Here is a 20,180-nt window from a genome sequence, read left to right on the forward strand (position 1 = left end):
CAAGATTATTACCTTGGAAGTTCTGCTTTTTAATTTAGCTCCTAATTGTTCAAATTCTTTCAGCAGAACCTCCTTTCTAGTCCCTTCAATGTCATTGGTACCAACGTGGTCGACGGCAACTGGGTCCCTCCCCTCCCACTCCAAGTTCCTCTCCAGCCCTGAGATGTCCTTAACCCTGGCATTGGGCAGGCAACACAATCTTTGGGACTCACGCTCACAGCCTTACAGAGCAGTATCTATCCCCCTAAATATACTGTCCCCTACCACTACTATGTTCCTATTTCCTTCCCCAACTTGAATGGCTCCCTGTACCATGGTGCCGTGGTCAGGTTCCCTGCAGTCTCTGCTCTCGTCCACCCAGCTTGCAAGAACCTCGTAACTGGTGGACAGTTGCAGGGGCTGAGGCTCCTCGAATGCTACCCCCGGGTCTCCTTCCTGCCTCACCTGTAGTCACACCCTCCTGTCCCTGATCACAGACCAAATTGGAATGACCTAATCTGAGGGGTGTGACTGCCTCCTGGAGCAAAGTATCCCGGTAACTCTCCCCGTCCCTGATGTGTAATGTCTGCAGTTCAGGCTCCAGCTCCTTAACTCAGATCTGAAGTTCCTCAAGCTGCCAACACTTACTACAGATGCGTTTGCTCTGGATCACCTTGGTGTCCAGCAACTCCCACACGCTGCAGCAGCAACATATCACCTGTCCTGCCATCGCTATCGTATTTTATTTAATTACTTAATTAATTACTCTAGTATCCCTGCTCTTTACACTTGGAGAATTGCCTGCTCTTTATGCTTTATTGCAATTTTTTTACACAAATCAATCTTATACTTAACAAGCTATTGTTAAGAGAAAGAGAAAAAAGAAAAAAAGACTAGAGACCTAAACATGAACTAAAGGCATTACTTCTACTTTAAAGACTAGAAATACTCACCAATCCTACTCACCAAACAGCTGCTCTCCGCGTTTCTTTAATGCTCTGTCGCCTCCCTCCCCATGCTCTTTAACGGTCTCTCACTCTTCTTGCACTCTCTTGCTGTTAAAGACCCCGCTGCACTTCTCACACTCTCTCACTGTTAATGGCCCTGCTGCTCCTCTCGCCCTCTCACTGTTAATAGCCCCGCTGCTCCTCTCACTCTCTCACTGTTAATGGCCCCGCTGCTCCTCTCGCACTCTCTCACTGTTAATGGCCCTGCTGCTCCTCTCGCACTCTCACTGTTAATGGCCCCGCTGCTCCTCTTGCTCTCTCTCACTGTTAATTGCCCTGCTGCTCCTCTCACCCTCTCACTGTTAATGGCTCCGCTGCTCTTCGCACACTCTCTCACTGTTAATGGCCCTGCTGCTCCTCTCGCACTCTCTCATTGTTAATGGCCTCGCTGCTCCTCTCGCTCTCTCACTGTTAATGGCCCCGCTGCTCCTCTTGCTCTCTCTCACTGTTAATTGCCCCACTGCTCCTCTCACTCTCTCTTACTGTTAATGGCCCCACTGCTCCTCTCGCTTTCTCTCACTGTTAATGGCCCCGCTACTCCTCTCGCTTCCTCTCAGTGTTAATGGCCCTGCTGCTCCTCTTGCTCTCACACTGTTAATGGTCCCGCTACTCCTCTTGCACTCTCTCACTGTTAATGGTTAATCTTTCAAATGAATGTAACCAACCAAAAAAAAAAGCAATGTATGAGCAGGTTATCCAGGGCCTAACACAGCTCAGGGTCATTGGGGTATCAAGACCCAGTTAGAACTGATGGGATAATCCAGACCAAGGCTAAGAGAATGAATGCAAGTGAATGTGTTTGCTGTTTTATATATTTTTCTTACCTTGTAATGAAATGAGAGTGAATCTCATTTCATTTCTCCATGAGAGGGAGGTTTCATGATGACAGAAAATTGTGACTGAATGAGATCTACCCATATCTTCACCAGCTAACCAAAAACATATTGAATGGTTTAAAGAGAATCTGTTTTGTTTAAAAATGCAAGAAAAGAGACTAACCAAAGATGGCTACCACCAGTCACCTGATGTCTGATATTGTAAGTTGACCACTTTTCTGGAAAGTTCCTAATCTATGCCTCAAGGACAAGCAAAGGACTTAATTGCATATTCTTTTACCTTTTATATAGACTCTAACTTTTCTTACTTCTGAGATGCGTGTGTGTGTGATTGCATCTTTTATTTTTTTCTAGGATTTAGCAATTAATAAACTCACTCTTTCTTTGACTCAAGAAAACCTGGTTTGATCGGCTCCTTATTAAAAAGTAAATACACTTGGATTAGAAAACGCATTTATGGGGAAAAGAGATTTAAAAAAACCTATGTTACAACCAGCCGAGGGCACTGAATAAAGGGGAACCAGTTCATTCCTCCTCACCTGGCTGTGACACAGTACAGTGCACATTCTCTGCTGCTGCTCCAAATTGGTAAATGGGAGGAGGGTTAACAAGATCAATGATTCGTTCCAGCGTTGTCACGAAATTTCTTTTGTAGTTTCCCATTGGTCCTACATAGGGCAGCATGAGTCTGTGAGACGAGACGTGAGTGTATTTCAACGAAGGATGTTGTTTTGCTTGTTTCTATTCGGACTCATCCTCAGCCGCATCTTTGGCTGAACTGAAATCGGGAAATTTTTTGTTTGATATTATATCGGAAATGAGCAGCAGTGAAAATGCACGAAGGCTTTTGTTTTAAAATGGAATTTATAATGAAAATTTGGTTCTGCTTTTGATATTGTAAGGTGCAATAAAAACAGAAAAACCAAAAAGATACAATTATTAATCTGGCCTCTGTCACCTGCTCGCAGGGTAAGAGTAAGGAGGAATGGTTGGAAGGTTAAAAGTTAAGCAACTGACAACAGAGCAAGGGGAAAATTTTCCATTTTCAATGCAGTCCTGGCCCAATTTTAACCATCAATCCCCAACCCCGCCCCCTGTAAAAAATTCTACAGACTGCCTTAAACTGATGATTCTCCTCTGTCCCACCCCCCGTACCCACTCAGTCCAGGATTGGTGCTGTTTGTACATTAAATATTAACAGTGAACCTTCCAGTTCTAGAACAGTTACCTCTCCCTCTCTCTCTTTCTTGCCCCCTCTGTCTTAAACAGAATGGCACAGTATGAGCCCAGGATACACACACTCAATTATACAGACAGTCTCTTCACAACAATTCAAGAGAGAAGAAAAAATCAGTTAAAAACTGGAGTCTTAAAAGATCGAGACACAGTTACCTCCACCTTTGTGAAATCTCTCTCACTGCGGGAGATATTGCAAATATTGCCTGCTCAAACCCTGGAAGCAGCGTGAAGCATAAGATTGCATGGTCATGGCTGGCCACTGGCAATGTTGTCCTCACCCTGCTCTGAGGCAGCGTTGAGCTCCAAAATGGCAGTGCTGGCATCAAATCAGCATTACAGACTATTTGATGTCACAATCTGCCTATACAGGATACTTTCAGTGAATGCTCAATGCTTCCAGGCTTCAGCAGGCAACATTTCCAACATCTCCCATTTCACCATCTACTGTTGCATAAGGGAGATCACTGAGTGTCTGTATTCATTTCATTCTCTCCTATCACAGTGAAGCAAGTGAAGTGAATACACATCTTCACAAGAAGTCGGCTTTCCATGTGCAGGGTGCCATTGACAACACTCGTGCACTTTGTGGGCATCAAATGTCAACTCCGATTGCATTTCCTCAATGTCCAGCTCGCATGTGACTGTATGAAGAGCATATTATGCAGGTCAATGACTACCAGCAGTCTTGCTGTCTCACCAAAATGGTCTTTAGGCATTACCAGAAGTGTATGTGCAGCCGCCAATATCCTCGGAGACAAAATGGCACCAGGTGCACTGAAAAACTGGACATGGATTGTATTAACTGACATCAGTAACTAGATTATGATAAGAACAATTGCCTGTTTGCAGTGACCTATGGCTGTATTGTCGGATGTCTGTGGGTAATGATGGAATCAAAGCTTTGACTTTACATCAAAATGATGTGACTGAAATAAGAACATGACTCTTTCACCTGTACAAAACCTCCACAAAAAGTTTATTTTTCATAAGTAAACAAGATTTTAGAAGTATCTCTGATGGATGCATTCCTGCTGTGGCTTGTGACCATATCAGCTTGAACCCAAGGACCAATGCAAAAAGTATTGACGTGGGGAATATGGAGACAGAGGGCTGTGGCATGTACACACTAACTTTCATCAGTGACAATCATTACAATGTGTTAGTCATCTGTAATCTTCACAAATATGTTTGCAATTATAAATTAGCATGTAAGTCACTTGCAGCAAGGATCCATGCCAATTTTTTGAGCATTTCTAATTATAGTAACTAGCAACAATTAGATTTAAATAGTGCGCTGAAAATAAATTCGTTTTTGTCAGAAGTTTTTGTAAAAATGAAAGTGCTGCACAATTCATATCATGTTATACTGAAGGTTTCTAAATTGTTTTAACCCCTCTCCATCCTACCTCAGCTCATCTGCTGCTAGAACCCTCGTCCATGCCTTTGTTACTTCTAGACTGATCTATCAATGCTCTCCTTATTGGCCTACAACCTCTCACTCTCTGTAAACCTGAACTCCTCCAAAACTTGAGTATTGCTGAAAAAGGCATTTTGTTGAAGCTTTTTGTCTTGCACTCATCAGGATAATCACAAGAATACCGATGTCAGGGGAAGCAACAACATTATACTGTACGAGAAGAGAGTGCCGATTGGTTGGCAAATGGGCTCTGATTGGTAGAGGCGTTGCCATGGAGAATGCACCAGTTAATGGTGATTGACAGTTAGCTGCCAAACATTGTTTGAAATTTAAACCAGGCAGCTTAACTCTGATTGGTCAAGGCATTGTGCTGAGAAATGAGACAGTGAATGGCTATCACTTATCTCGTTTAGCTGAAACAGGCGCAATGTGTATACATGTTCTTTCTGTGTGTGTGTTAATATATGTAGCTTCCAGTACATGCAAAATATGTCACACTGCGAGCCCAACTGACAATCTTAAATTGGTTGTCAGCATAATTTTTAGCACAGTGAGAATTATTTAGCAAATGTTGTCCAATCGTGGAATCACATCTAATGTCGGACACTGTGCTTTGAGTTTTGCAAGCACGGGCTGGTTGGGTACGGTCTGTACCCTGCCCATTGCAAACAGTGGAAGGGACATGCTGTTTGATACAATCCACCGGTCTTTGGGACTTACAGTCTACATACCTATCATCACACAGGCACTGAAGTTCATATGCCACATTACTAATTTGTGTGATGGGCAGAATGCCATTTTGGGTTGATGGCAGCATCCTGTTAGTGGTGAATACCATTTATGTTGCTACTGCATAATAGCAGCGTGTAACAGCTGGCTTCACCTGTTGCTCAAATTTTTGAGATACCTTGCCCTTCCAGGGTAATCTGAGGTAGACTGGGCACTTTTCAGGGCTGAAAGTGACAGCCTTAGGCCAGTTCACGAGTTTGCGTGATATACAGCCTGAAATGATCTGATCAGGGTAGCCATTATCCTGCAGGATGCTTTTGATTTCAGCATCGAACTTGCATGGTGAACAACTGGCTTGGATCCTATTTACAAGGTTGCCAATAAGGCCAATTTTATAGCGCGTGGAACTGTAAGGGTCCCAACGCATCTATTGACCAGTGAAGGTAGGCTTATGGTAGTCTGTGGTAGAGAACCCCATGGAAGATTTATCAACTAGTACGTCAAGAAATGGTTTTGAACAAGTTTACCAGATATACGGTGAAGGATTCCTTTAAATTTGCGAAGACCATACAGGGTTTGCACATTGATAGCAATGCTGTGTCCATGTGTTCATTTGACATTGCTAGCCTATTCACCAATGTTCCACTTAAGGAAGCCATAGATATTTGCATTGCTGCACTACATCATGGCGATCTAGACCTGCAACCATTGCGTGAATCAGTATTAATTGAACTTATGAACTTGGCAACTCACACAGTTGAGTTCAGCTTTAATGATACCATGTATGCCCAAATAGATGGTGTTGCCATGGGATCCCCTCTAGACCCAGTTCTTGCAAACATCTTTGTTGGGTCCCATGAGAAACGTCTTCGATGGAATGACACCTAACTTCCTACCTCTTGCATATTCCCGATATATGGATGATACCTTTGCTATGTTTAAATTCGTAGCAGCATGTAATAATTTCCTAGTATGTCTTAATGGGCTCCATCCTGCATTCAAATTCACCTTCAAAATGAAGCAGTCAAATGAACTGCCTTCCCTTTTCAAAGTTTTCTTCACCCTGTGGTTCCTTCGATAACATTGATGTAATTTTTACATTGCAGTCTCCACTACTGCCACCATGTTCTGGGATGGCTCTCTATCTTGGGCTCTAGGCGTGGGACTTGGTTGGTAGACAGAGTGTAGACATACTCTGGGATCTGCTTAACACTTGTTTATTAATTTGTTACAAACAGGTGAGGACTGAACTGGATCCCCTCTATTCAGGCTCCTTGGTTGGTCACAACAAAGGTTTAAGTTTCTTTTTCACAAGGATATGCCTTTTCCAAATCACAACTGTATTTAACTATTCAAGCTCTGAGCAATAAGGAACCAATTAAATAAGGTTTTCTTGAGTCATAGAAAGAGCAAGTGTATTGACAACAAAACCTGAGGGAAAAAGTAATAAAAATGCGACATTATACAGACAGCTATCAGAAATAAGGGAAGTTAGACTCCAATGAAATAAAAGTTAAAAGAAAATACGGTCAAGTGGCCTTTGATATCCTTGAGGTTTTTTTTTTAAACATTTTGGCCAATTTGGAGTGGCTGGTTTTGCGGATGTGGTCAGATGTAGAAAATATTGCAATTATTATGAGATCTCAGTTCACTGGCAGATTTCTAGTAAAATTGGCTTCCGAACTGGGTAATACACTAATTCCAAAAGCGAGAGAGAGCTTTCAGCCTGTCTCTTCTGTTGAAGTCTTTCATGCAATTTCTCTGCAGTGGCTGCACCTATTGTGTATTTCTAAGGAGTTTTGGGTGGGTCTGCCTGTGGCAGCCATTGTTTTAATATCCAGCACTTTGCATTTGAATGTCTTTTCCTTAGTGATGAGTTTTGATGGGTCTCTGAATTATAGGAAGTGGCTCTCTCTTCGCACTCCCGAGGGTGATTTGTTTGTTGTTTACCTTCACCTTTGAAGGTGGCCTTGCATTTTTAAGTAGTTTTGTTCTGTCTCATTTCAAATTGCAAAATTTCTAGTCAGTTAAAAGTTTGAAAATCATATTTTCAAAATTAAAGGAGCATAGCCTCATGACAAGTACTGTATCTAAACAGTTTACAGAGTAGGCATGTTGCTCCTAGGCATGATCCCAACCTCTGTCTCTTGCTCTCTCTCGAGTCTAACACATGACTGACTGGTGTCAGTGGTACATCATTATCTATATCATACATTAGCATATCCCATCTGCTAACCCTTTATACTACCCATTCCTTCCAGTTATTAATCTATTTGGAGGGTTTTTCCTACCTTCTGCAGAGATGGCACCATTCTCAGCTACAGATAACATTTTAAGTCGCAGACTCAGAGAAACACTCAGGCTGTGTTAAGTGAACAAAAGCACGAATCTAACAAGCAGGAAAGCTTTTACACACAAGTCTCATCACTGTTGCCGATGAATATGGCATTGTCTATGCCCAATTTACCACCTTCGAAGTGCATCTGAAGCCATCATCTGTATTTCCACATTGTAAAAGTGGCTGTGTTGGCTATCCCTCGATTTGAGGATGATGTCTAGTCAGGGTTACGTGTTTCTGCCATTGGCTTTCTTGTGACTGAACAGGTCGATTTTTGACTTGTTCATGTGGGCAGGATGTTCCACGTGGTAGTGGGGTCTGGAGTGCAGGATTTGCTTCCTCTTCATAACTTCTCTGGCACCGCACTGCCTCATCATTAAGACATTGTGATTCAAAGGATGATGCAGCTTGATGGACATGTTGTCGCCATTTTGAATGATCGGTAGTAGGCTTCTCCCAGTCATTAAAGTCAATGCTGCTGCACTTCAAGGAGAGCTTCAGAGTGTCTTTGTAGCATTTTCTTTGTCCTCCCATGGAACATTGGCCACTTGAGAGTTTAGAAATCAGAGCCTGGCAGAGGAGACTGTTTTTGGTCATCTGAACACAGTCTACTCCATTGAAGCTGATTTTGCAGGAGTTTTGCCTGAATTCTTGTGAGCTGGCTTCAAGGAGAACACTAGCATTCGTTCAACGGTTCTCCCATTCAATCCAGAGGATGTGGTGGAGGCATTGCTGTTGAATTTCTCTAATGTTCTAATGTGTTGCTGATACACAATCCTGTTCTCACTGCAATATAGGAGTGTGGTGACAACATATGCTCTGTACTTTAGGACTTTTGTTGACTTATGAAGATCTTTGTTGTCAAACACTCACTGCCGTAGTTTGTAGAAGGCTGAACTGGCGCAGCTGATCTGGAAATGCTCAGCATATTCCCAAGTCTCTCCTTCAACATATATGGGAGGTGGAATGTTTGACTGACCAGATGTGGATAGATATGAGTTTTGTTTTTGCAACATTCAAGGAGAGGCCAAGCTTCTTTTGTGTAGAATTGAAGTGATTGAGAATGGTTTGTAAGTCTGGTGCAGAGTGGACAATGACACTGCAGTCATTGACAAACTGTAGATCAGGTATGTCTATGTCACAGAGATCATATGGATGGGAAATATCACATTGGTACATTAAAGCTTGTTCAACTAAATTTAATTGTCTTGATGGAATTAGACAAGTCTGCATTTGTCCGATGTCATAACACCCTTAAAATTGTTTGACTCCTGCATCACATGAGCCCTCTGGTGGAGGTGGTTCTCTGTATCATAGGGGTTGGCTACAACAGAGTCCACTGCATGCAGCATTACCGAGAACATTCAGGTTAATGGTTAGTTCCTGTCTTATTCCCCTTCGCAAACTGCAGCGCAGCCTCATCCTACTATCTGGCATGAAGTGCAAGCTACAGATGGTGTAACCTCTTGTTTTCCACCCCCCCTACCTACCCTCGCACTAACTCTCCTCTTTGCATTGATTTTTTCACTTATTCCTGGGATGTGAGTGTCATTAGTAGGACAACACTTATTGGCCATCCTTAATGCTCTCAAGGCAGTGGTGAGCTTCTTCTTTAACCGCTGCAGTTCATGTGGTGTAGATACACCCACAATGCTGTTAGGAATGGAGTTCCGGGATTTTGACCCAGTAGTGAAGGAACAGTGATACAGTTCCAAGTCAGGATAGTGTGGCTTGGAGAGGAACGTGAAGGTAGTGATGTCCCCATGCGTCTGCTGCCCGTGTCCTTCTAGATGGGTTTGGAAGGTGTTGTCAAAGGAGTCTTGGTGAGTTGCTATTGTGCATTTTGTAGATGATACACACTGCTGCCATTGAACGCAGGGGGTGGAGGGAGTGAATGTTTACGTTGGTGAATGGGATGCTAATCAAGTGGCTGCTTTGTCCTGGTTGGTATCAAGCTTTCGGAGTGATGTCACAGCTGTACTCATCCTGACAAATGGAGAGTGTTCCATCACATTCCTGACTTGTGCCTTGTAGATGGTGGACAGCCTTTGGGGAGACAGGAAATGAAATACTCACCACAGAATTCCCAGCCTCTTATCTGATGTTGTAGTCACAGCCCAGTTAAGTTTCTGATCAATGGTAACCCCCCAGATGTTAATGATGGCTGATTCAGTGATGGTAATACCTTTGAATATCAAAGAGAGATGGCTAGATTTTCTCTTGTTGGAGATGACACTTGTGTGGCATGAATGCTCCTTGCCACTTAGCAGCTCAAGCCTAAATGTTGTCCAGGTTTTGCTGCATACGGGCATGGACTGCTTCAGTATCTGTGCAAATGATACAGAACATTGTGCAACCATCAGCGAGCATCCCCACTTCTGACCTTATCATGGAGGGAAGGTCATTGATGAAGCAGCTGAAGATGGTTGAGTCTAGGATACTACCTGAGGAACTCCTGCAACGATATCCTGGGACTGAGATGATTGACTTCTAGCAACCACAACCATCTTTCTTTATGCTAAGCATGATCCCAATCAGTGAAGAGTTTTCCCCCTGGTTTGCACTGATTTAAATTTTGCTATGGCTGCTTCATGCCACAATCGGTCAAATGCTGCCTCAATGTCAATTGCAGTCACACTCATCTCACTTCTTCAGTTCAGCCTTTTAGTGCATGTTTGGACCAAGGCTGTAATGAGATCTGGAGTCAGGTGGCCCTGGCAGAACCCAAACTGAGCATTAGTAAGCAGGTTGTTGCTGAATAAGTGATGCTTGATAGCACTGTCGATAACACCTCCCATCTCATAAACTCAGGCGTTGCAGCACAGAAGGAGGCCATCGAGTCTGCACTGGTCAGCAAAGATCTGATTACACTAGTACCATTTTCCAGTGCTTGACCAAAGCCCTGGAGGCTATGGCAACGTGTGAATATCTAAAAACCTCTTAAATGTTACAAGTGTTTCTGACTCAACCACCCTTTCAGGCAGTGAGTTCCAGGCTCCCACCATTCTCTTGTCAAAAAAAATTTCTCCTCAACTCCCTTCTCAGCCTTCTACTTCTTATCTTAAATCTATGCCCCCTCGTTATTGACCCCTCAACTAATGTAAAAAAGTGCCTTCTTATCCACCCTATCTATGCCCCTCATTATCTTATACACCTCTACCAGGTCCCCTCTCAACCTTCGTTGCTCCAAGGAAAACAATCCCAGCCTACCTAATCTTTCCTCATAGCTCAGAGCCTTCAGCCCAGGCAGCATCCTGGTAAATCTCCTCTGCACCCTTTCCAGTGCAGCATCCTGGTAAATCTCCTCTGCACCCTCTCTAGTGTAATCACATCCTTCCTATAATGTGGCGACCAGAATTGCACGCAGTACTCTAGTTGTGGCCTAACTAGCGTTTTATACAGTTCCAGCATAACCTCCTCGCTCTTGTATTCTATGCCTCGGTTAATAAAGGCAAGTATCCCATATGCCTTCTTAACCATCTTATCTACCTGCCCTGCTACCTTCAGGTATCTGTGGATATGCACACCAAGGTCCCTCTGACCTTTGGTAGTTTCCAGGGTCCTACCATTCATTGTGTAATCTCTTGCTTTGTTAGGCCTCCCCAAGTGCATTACCTCATCCTTTTCTGGGTTGAATTCCATTGCCACTGCTCTTTGCCGATGATCGAGAGGAGGATGATGGGGTGATAACTGGTTGGATTGGATTTGTCCTGCTTTTTGTATACAGGGCATACCTGGGAAAGTTTCCAAATTGTTGGGTAGAGGCCAATGTTGCAGTTGTATTGGAACAACTTGGCTAGGGACGTGGGGCACATGTCTTCAATACATTTTTAAAATTCATTCATGGGATGTGGGCTTTGCTGGCTGGGCCAGCATTTTATTGCCCATCCCTAATTGCCCTTGAGAAGGTGGTGGTGAGCTGTCTTCTTGAACCGCTGCAGTCCATGTGGTGTAGGTACAGCCACAATGCTGTTGGGAAGGGAGTTCCAGGATTTTAACCCAGTGACAGTGGAGGAGTGGCGATATATTTGCCAGGATGATGTCACGCCCATAGGTTTTGCTGTGTCCAGTGCCTTCAGCCTTTCCTTGATATCAAATGAAATGAATCAAATTGGTTGAAGGCTGGAATCTATGATACTGGGAACTACAGCAGAAGACTGAGTTGGATCATCAACTCAGCACTTCTGGCCGAAGATTGTTGCAAGTGCTTCAGCCCTGTCTTTTGCACTGATGTGCTGGGCTCCTTCTTCATTGAGGAGGGGAATATTTGTGGAGATTCTTCCTTGGTTAGTTTTTTAAATTATCCATCACCATTCACAACTGGATGCACCAGGACTGCAGAGCTTTAATTTGATCCTTTGATTGTGGGAACGCTTAGCTCTGTCTATTACATATTGCTTCTACTGTTGAGCATACATGTCAGTCCTGTGTTGTAGCTTCACCAGATTTGCATCTCATTGTTAGACATGCCTGGTGACGCTCCTGGCATGCTCTCCTGCACTCCTCATTGAACTAGAATTGATAGACTGGCTTGAAGGTAGTGGTAGAGTGAGGGATATGCCAGAGCATGAGATTATAGATTGTGGTTGAATATAATACTGCTGCTGCTGAAGGCCCACAGCAACACTTGGATACCCAGTTTTGACCTGCTGGATCTGTTCTGAATTTATCCATTTAGCACAGTCTGTCACACAACACGATGCAAGGGTGACTTCAGTGTGAAGGTGGGATTTTGTCTCCACTAGGATTGTGCAGTGGTCTCTCCTATCAATACTGTTATGAACAGATGCATCTGCTACAGGTAGATTGGTGAGGACAAGGGTCAAGGCTTTTACCCCTCACCGCTTGCCAAAGGCATATCTTCCAGGACTCGGCCAGCTTGATCAGTAGTGGTGCTACTGAGCCACTCTTGGTGGTGAACAATGAAGTCTCCTACCCAGGGTACATTCTGTTCCCTTGCTACCCTTAGTGCTTCTTGCAAGTGATGTTCAATATGGAGGAACACTGATTCATCCGCTGAAGGGAGGACAGTAGGTAGTAATCAGTAGGAAGTTTCCTTGCCCATTTTTCACCTGATGCCATGAGTCAGTCAGTGTTGAGGACTTCTAGGGTCATTTTCTCTCAATTATATACTACTGTGGTGCCACCTCTGGTGGGTCAGACCAGTTGTTGGAAAGGATATACCCAAGAATGTTGATGAAGAAATCTGGGATATTTGTTGTAAGATATGATTAGGTAAGAATGACTATATCAGGCTGTTACTTTACAAGTCCCCAGATGTTAGTGAGGAGGACTAGAGTTATTGGGCAGAATGTGTCTTTGTCATTTCCAGTGCCTCTCTTTCTTCTTTTAAAACCTATCACTTTGAATAAGCTTTTAACCATTTGCCTTAATATCACTTTACTTGGCTCAGTGTCTAATTTTGCTTCATAAGAGCCTTGGGATGTTCTATTACATTAGAGGCGCTATTTAAATAAAAGTTGTTATTGTCATTGTTGCTGACACGTGGGGAATTTTGGACGAATGGTAATGATGACATGACATCTTAGGACAGGGATCATCAACCTTATTACTTGGATCCATCACATTTCTACTTCTCTTTAGCACGGAAGAAGAGTTATACAGACTCAAAACGTTAACTCAGTTTCTCTCTCCACAGATGCTGTTAGACCTGCTGAGTTTTTGCAGCATTTTTAGTTTTTATTTCAGATTTCCAGCGTCCACAGTATTTTGCTTTCATCTTATTACCTGGAGATCCCTTTTTTTTAAAAAAAGGCCTAAAATAAAAACTATTGGGCACCAAGTTTCAAAAAAATAAATAAAGAATAGAGTAAAGGCATGGGCTTATCTTGAGAGGAAAAAATTGTTTATCAAGAATCTAAGGAACATTATGCAGTTATTTGTGACAGCTGTAAAAAGTCATTTGCTTTATCTTCTCTCTGGCCCTCATAAGAATGACAGCAGTTACAACAGAATTTCAGGTAATTTCAATCTTGTATATAGGTCAGGCAAAAATCCTGTTTCTGCATCCCAAGAATAGGTAGGACCCTTGTTTTCAATGTTGAATCTTGATGCTACTCAAATTTTCAATTTGCTTTTGGCTTTATCAACTTTACCTGGAGAACCTGGTTGGAGAGTGCAGGGCTCAGCCACTTCTGTCCTAAAGTGGCTATTGCCTGAAACAGGTAGATGCTTTAGCCACCATGTGGTAGGCCCCTGTAACGTCAATGGGCATATTATCAGTGTTACTGGGGCCATAAGGCTAGCTACCTCATTTTGAAACCAACACTACTGATTTTGGCAAGCTAAGATTGATCCTAATGAGTGAGTAATTGAGAGATATACACAGACAGTGGGAGACTGAGCGGGGAGAAACAGAGTGAAAGGGAGAAGGACAGGAGAGAGACTAAAGTTGCCTGACTTCCTTTTCTACCCACATTTTCCTGTCTCTGCCAGTTTTCTGTTTCTCCCTTGTGTGTTTGTTAACCTCTCCCTGGTACTAACAATCATATTTGTTCCTGTTGGAGAGTAACACCTTGATTGACTAGTGGTACAATCAATACGCTGGAGCTTTGCCAAGCAACATTTAACTGAGCGCAATAGTGATGCTATTGTGCTTTGATACGACGGCACAGACATTGACATGCCTCAATCTTACCTGTACTGAATAAAATATAACCACCGTCAGCAATAAGGGTTATCACTTTGAATAAGTTCAGGACTGAGAGTGAAGATGCTAAAGGGTTAATTGACACCTGCTGATTTCAACATTGGGGAGCTACAATATAAACAGGAGTCCGACACCACGAGCACAGTGGAAGAAGCCAATAAAATGTTAAGTATTAAAATTATTTTTATAAAAGTAGCAACAAATCATATGTTGCCTTCAACATAATAAAATGTCCCAAGGCACTTCACAGTAGCGTTATAAAGTGAAATATGACACCCAGCTAGGTAAGGTAATATTAGGACAGATGGCCAAAAGCTAGGTGAAAGAGGTAGGTTTTAAGGAGAGTCTTAAAGGAGGAAAGTGAGCTTAAGAGGCAAGGAGCTTTAAATGAGGGAATTCCAGAGTCTGGGGCCTAGTGCAGCTGATAGTACGGCCACCAATGTTGAGGCAATTAAAATTGGGGTGCACAAGGGAGCAGAATTAGAGGAATGCAGACATCTCGGCAGGTTGTGGGGCCGGGCGAGATTACAGAGGTAGGGAGAGACAAATCCATGGAGAGATTTGAAAACAAGGATGAGAATTTTAAAATCAAGGCATTGCTTGACAGGGAGCCAGTGTAGGTCAGTGAGTTTGGTGGTGGTGGGTAAACAAGACCTGGTGCAAGTTAGGACATGGGTAGCAGAGCTTTGGATGGCCTCAAGTTTTTGAAGCGCAGAATTTGGAGGCCAACTATGAACGCATTGGAATAGTCAAGTCCAGAGGTAACAGAGGCATGAATGGGATTTTCAGCAACTGATGATCTGAGGCAGGAGCAGAGTCAGGGACATTGCAGAGGTGGAAATAGGTGGTCTTAGTGATGGAGCGGATATGTGGACAGAAGCGTGTCTTGAGTTCAAATAGGGCACCAAGGTTACAAACAATCTGACAACTTGGACAGTTTTCAGGGAGATGGATGGAGCCGATAGCTAGAGAACGGCATTTGTAACAGGAACCAAAGATAAAGGCTTCATTCTTTCCAATATTCAGTTGGAGGAAATTCCTGCTCATCCAATACTGGATGTCAGAGAAGCAGTTCACAAATTTAAAACAGTGGAGGGTTTGAAAGAGGTGGTAATGAAGTAGAGCTTGGTGTCATCAGTGTACACGTGGAAACTGACAGTGTTTTTGGATAACGTCACCGAGGGGCAGCGTATAGATGAGACATAGGAGGGGGCCTAATGATAGATCATTGGGGGGCACCAGAGGTATTGAGGCAGGAGTGACAAGAGAAGTCATTGCAGTTGATTCTTTGGCTATGACTGGACAGGTCAGAAAGGAATCAGGCAAGAGTAGTCACATCCTGCTGCACGATGCTGGAGATGCGTTGGAGGAGGATGATGTGGTCAAGCATGTCAAAGGCTGCATACAGATCGAGAAAGATAAAGTGGAAAGTTTAGTTTTGTCACAATCACGTAGGATGTCATTGGTGACTTTGGGTAAGAGCTGTGTCATTACTGTGATAGGAACAGAAACCTGATTGGAGGGATTCAAACAGGAGTTCCTGGGAAGAAGGGCACAGATTTGGGAGGCAACAAAAAATTCTAGGGCTTTGGAGAGGAAAGGGAGATTCAAGATGGGGCAGGAGTTTGTAAGGATGGAGGGGGTCAAGAGTTGGTTTTTGTGGAGAGGGTTGATGATGGCAGATTTGAAAGAGAGGGGACAGTATCTGAAGAGTGAGGACCTCTTTTTCTATGGTGCCAGGAGGAGCAAAAGTGGTCCACCCTGGGCTACCTTCTGACCTATCACAATCATACTCCTTCACCCCCTCAGATCTACCTTCCTGCTGGCCAGCTGGTCTCAGGATTGCCAGATTTGCCCCATTCTGGAGCCTGTAAGCTGCAGCATGGTGTCTCTTGTTGTCCACAGCTCGCCACATATTTGCTATTGAGGCCTATCCTCTCAAAATGGACCAGGCCTGCAGCTTGGGGGATTGGGCTACTAAATTAATATTTACCCTCTTCTTTCTTAATGTATTTAAATGACCTCTTTTCAATCTTTGGTATCCATTCTTTTCCCGTCATGAACTTCTTTTGGTAATTTTTCTCACCTCACTCATACTCCAATGACTTTTGCAGTTGAATGGAGATCAACTCAAGCCATGCGTAAAGCGTCCTGAATCACTATTTCTTATGGAAAGGGAAAGCATGAACTATATCATGCACAACCATTTTGTTTCCCAAATTCAAATGTTGATTTTCTGAATTGCTATTGGGCGTGCATTTGGATGGAAAAGTGTTGACTATGGTCTGGGGGGTGGGTCTTCGAAGTCAACTGCAGAAGGCATCAGTGCAGAATCTAGCCTAGTCCTCACTCAATAATCTTTAACATGCAGCAAGTAGATAATTGGTTCATTAAGTTAATGTCTAATATGAAAGGCAGCCTCTGACAATCTAATAGTCTCTTGACACTGCACTGAAGTGAGAACCTACTTTACACAACAGTGACATCCCAAAGGCCAATCATTTGACTTATTTCTCCTTCCCACACGAAAGACAATTTAAGAGCTTTGGGCCTTGTGCCTGCAACTGGATAACCAAGAAAGCAGCGGCAGGCAGCTGTTGAGCCTCAGAGCGGCCGGAGGGAGTAGGGAGGCCCCATAGAAAGAGGCCCAATGGAGGAAAGGCCAAGAGAAAGAGGCCCAAGAGAGAAATACTGAGGGCCAAAAAAGAGAGAGGCCCAAGAGAGAGAGAGAGCGTTTCTTTTTCACGGTAGTATGCCCGCTACCCTAGGGGCATAGAAGAAATAAAAAAGAATTTAGGCTGCAGCATCCTTAATGATAGCAAACAAAGCTGGAAGTGACTTCTCCATTTTCTGTGAGCTCATAGTGCAAAAAAGCTGTGGATCCAAATTTTTCAGGGATCCATGAATAGCTTGCACTGTTGACACATAAATGTTGCGAGCATTACTTAGACCTAGGGACTGGATTCTCGATGCTGAGGCGGGTAATTTGAGTCTGGAAATTTCCTGACTCGGCTGATTTGATATAAAGTGCCCCGTCATGCATAATTTTCACTCCAGGGAGGCAGTGGTGGGATGGAGTGGAGTCCGCCAACCCCAGAAGTAGATCGGAGGTGGCCACTCCATCTCAGTTGTTTTAAAAGCTGTTAGGCCCTGTAGCTCTCACACCTCTTATCCCCTTCCCCCCCCCACCCCCCCATATCCATTCCCCATGCCCCCTCTATACATTGCCTGCCCTCTCCATCTGCACCTCCCCTGCCCATGCTACATCCATGCCTCCCATGGCCCCTCCATGCACACTCACCCAGTATACCCTATGTATGGAACTAATGAGCCATGTAATAAAAATATCAGGTCTTGAAATGCTGAGGGGGGCGGGGTTGGGGGGGGGGGAAATCACCCATTTAGAAATCTGTTTTGAAAAACCGCTGTTCTTCCAACCCCATAAAAGTATCCATCAGAGAGAGCCATTCATAGTACCAACAAAAAAGCTTTCCCTCAATTCATACCTCTTATATTGTTCAAATAACCCTACAGACATTGACAAAAGAATAAATTATAACCTCATAAAGATGTCACTCAATCAAACACTCCACTTCCGCCTGTCAAAACGAGCCCCCACTGAGCTAATCCATTAATGGGTCATGCAGTTCAGCCAAGCATCCATAATGAGGCCATCTTGGAACTGTATCAACAGAGACAGATGGTCAAACATCTGTTTCTCCAAATGGGCTCATTATGAATGTTTGGCTGAGCTCCAAGGCACTCAAATGGATTAGCTGAGTAGGGTCACTGCTTTGAAGGTGGAAGTGGAGTGTTTTCTTTGTAGATTGACATCTTTGAGGTTATAATTAGTTATTCTTTGTTCTGCTTTATCAATGTCTATGCTTATTTGGGCAAGATTAAGAGGTGTGAAGTGAAGGATAGCTTCTGTTATTGATACAACGAATGGCTCTGTCTGATTGATACTTCATAGGGTTGTAAAAACAGCATTTTCTTTTCCAAAGCAGATTTTTGAATGTTTTTTTCCCCCCTGAGCATTTAAGGACTTGTTATTGTTATTATATGGCTCATTGGTTCTGTACCTAATGCATACTGAGTGAAGGGGCATGGGGGCCATGGAGGGTATGGGTAGGCCCTTTTGAACTTACCTTTCAAAAGGGGAGGGGTGTATGAGATGCCTATCCCCGCAATGGAGTCAGCCAGGTTGGGGATGCAGGGTGCAGGCTTGTCACCCACACCCCTATTTCACGGCGGCGAAAATTGCTGGCCACGGGAATCACAGAATTAGGTCCCACTGGCCCTTCTGAAATGCCACTGGAATCAGCCAGACTCCATGAAAATCCAGGCCCTACAGTCTCCCTGTAGCAGGATGTGGGCCGGTCAGAGTGGTAGTTGCCTAAATGCCTAGGTGTCTTGTGTGCATGTTCAGGAGAAGTCTACTTCCAAAATTGTGATTGGATGTGCATTGGCAAGGGATTTCCCAGTGTCAAAAAGCTGTCTTGATTTGAGGAGCTGATCCTGGGCATTAGCAGCTCAGCGTCTGCTGAATAAATTGTGCCAAGGACAAATTTGGCAGTGGACAGGCCTGTACCATGGACCATGTTAATGGTTTGAGACTGGAAATATTGATTGTTCTTGGGCCAGCATAGGTGCCCCTGTAAAATGTAGCTACGCCCTCGCCAAATGCAACTGGTTAAGCACAGTCAAGTTGCCATGGGCACTCATTTTTGTATTCATAAAATAAATATAATCCATTATTTATTTTACTGCTTCAGATTAGCTTTATATGTCTCATGACTAGCATTAGCTGAGCTGATCCATGTTACGCCTTGAAACCTGAAGTTCTGTTTCTCTGCAGGGGTAAGGGAATTCAAATTACATTTTAACCATCACACCAGAGACTGGAGGGCTGTAAATGAGTTTTTTTTTAAAATGCCATCTCACACTTACCTTCCCTAATTAAAAATCCGTGAACCATTTTGAGCCTCATGTGACAGGTCTTGACTCCTGCACTAAAATGAACACTTTTTTTGAAGCTTGATTAGCTAGGGAATCAATTTTCCTCCCCAGTCCAACCCCTATCACTGTAAATTGGCAATGTAGCTTTCGCAGACACCAGATTTGATTGTGGCTAAACCCAGAGGGTTTGCTGGGTTCAACTAATATCCTTGTGGTGGGTTCACACAGGAACATAGGAATAAAGGAGGTCATTCAGCCATGCAAGTCTGTTCCACCATTCAGTTAGATCATGGAGGATTTGTAGCCAAACTCCCCATTTACACAACCTGGATCCATACCCTTCAATACCCTTAGCCAACAAAAAACTATCAATCTCAGCATTGAAATTTCAATTGACCCAACATCCACATGCTTTTGGGGGAGAGATTTCAACATTTTCACTAACCTGTGTGTTAAAACTGCTTCCTGATTTCGCTCCTGAATCACCACGCTCCAATTTTAAAATTGTTCTCTGTTGGTTCTGGAAACCCCAATGTTTATCCTTTAACCAATACCTAAAGAAGTAGAAGGATTAACATTCTGTTTAAGGGACCTTGCTGTGTATAAACTGGCTGCTGTGTTTCCTACATTACAGCAGTGGCTACACTTTAAAAGTGATTGATTGATTGTAAAGCGCTTTGGGATGTCTTGAGGTTCTGAAAGGCAATATGTCAATACAAGTCTTTTTTCCCCCAGAGGGAATAGCTAAACATGTCAATCAGCCTTCTAAACCCAAAGGAATACACCTAAATTTATGCAACCTGTCCTCATAATTTAACCCTTTAAACCCTGGTATAATTCTGATGAATCTGTACTTTATCTCCCTCAATGCGATATGACCTTTCTGAGGTGCTGTGCCCAGAACTGAACACAATATTCCAGATGGGGTCTGACCAATGCTCTAGACAACTGGAGTATCAATTTCTCATTTTAGTATTCCAAGAGGTAAACACCAACATTTAATTAG

The 20,180-nt window shown here is 43.4% G+C and overlaps 1 long non-coding RNA gene across 2 annotated transcripts in view; it reads right to left on the reverse strand.

Annotated features, from left to right (window-relative positions):
- Positions 1-6,578: 6,578 nt before the first annotated feature.
- The window catches only part of LOC144698067 (uncharacterized), a 37,951-nt gene continuing 24,349 nt past the window's right edge, over positions 6,579-20,180 (reverse strand). For both annotated transcript variants that reach the window (XR_013580447.1, XR_013580446.1), the window contains exons 4-5: positions 19,620-19,728; positions 6,579-6,638 (exon numbers count right to left, since the gene is read on the reverse strand). This is a non-coding gene — a long non-coding RNA (uncharacterized LOC144698067). The remainder of the gene's footprint in view (positions 6,639-19,619; positions 19,729-20,180) is intronic.

This window comes from Cetorhinus maximus, chromosome 2, assembly GCF_964194155.1.
Source record: "Cetorhinus maximus chromosome 2, sCetMax3.hap1.1, whole genome shotgun sequence".
Taxonomy (NCBI): domain Eukaryota; kingdom Metazoa; phylum Chordata; class Chondrichthyes; order Lamniformes; family Cetorhinidae; genus Cetorhinus; species Cetorhinus maximus.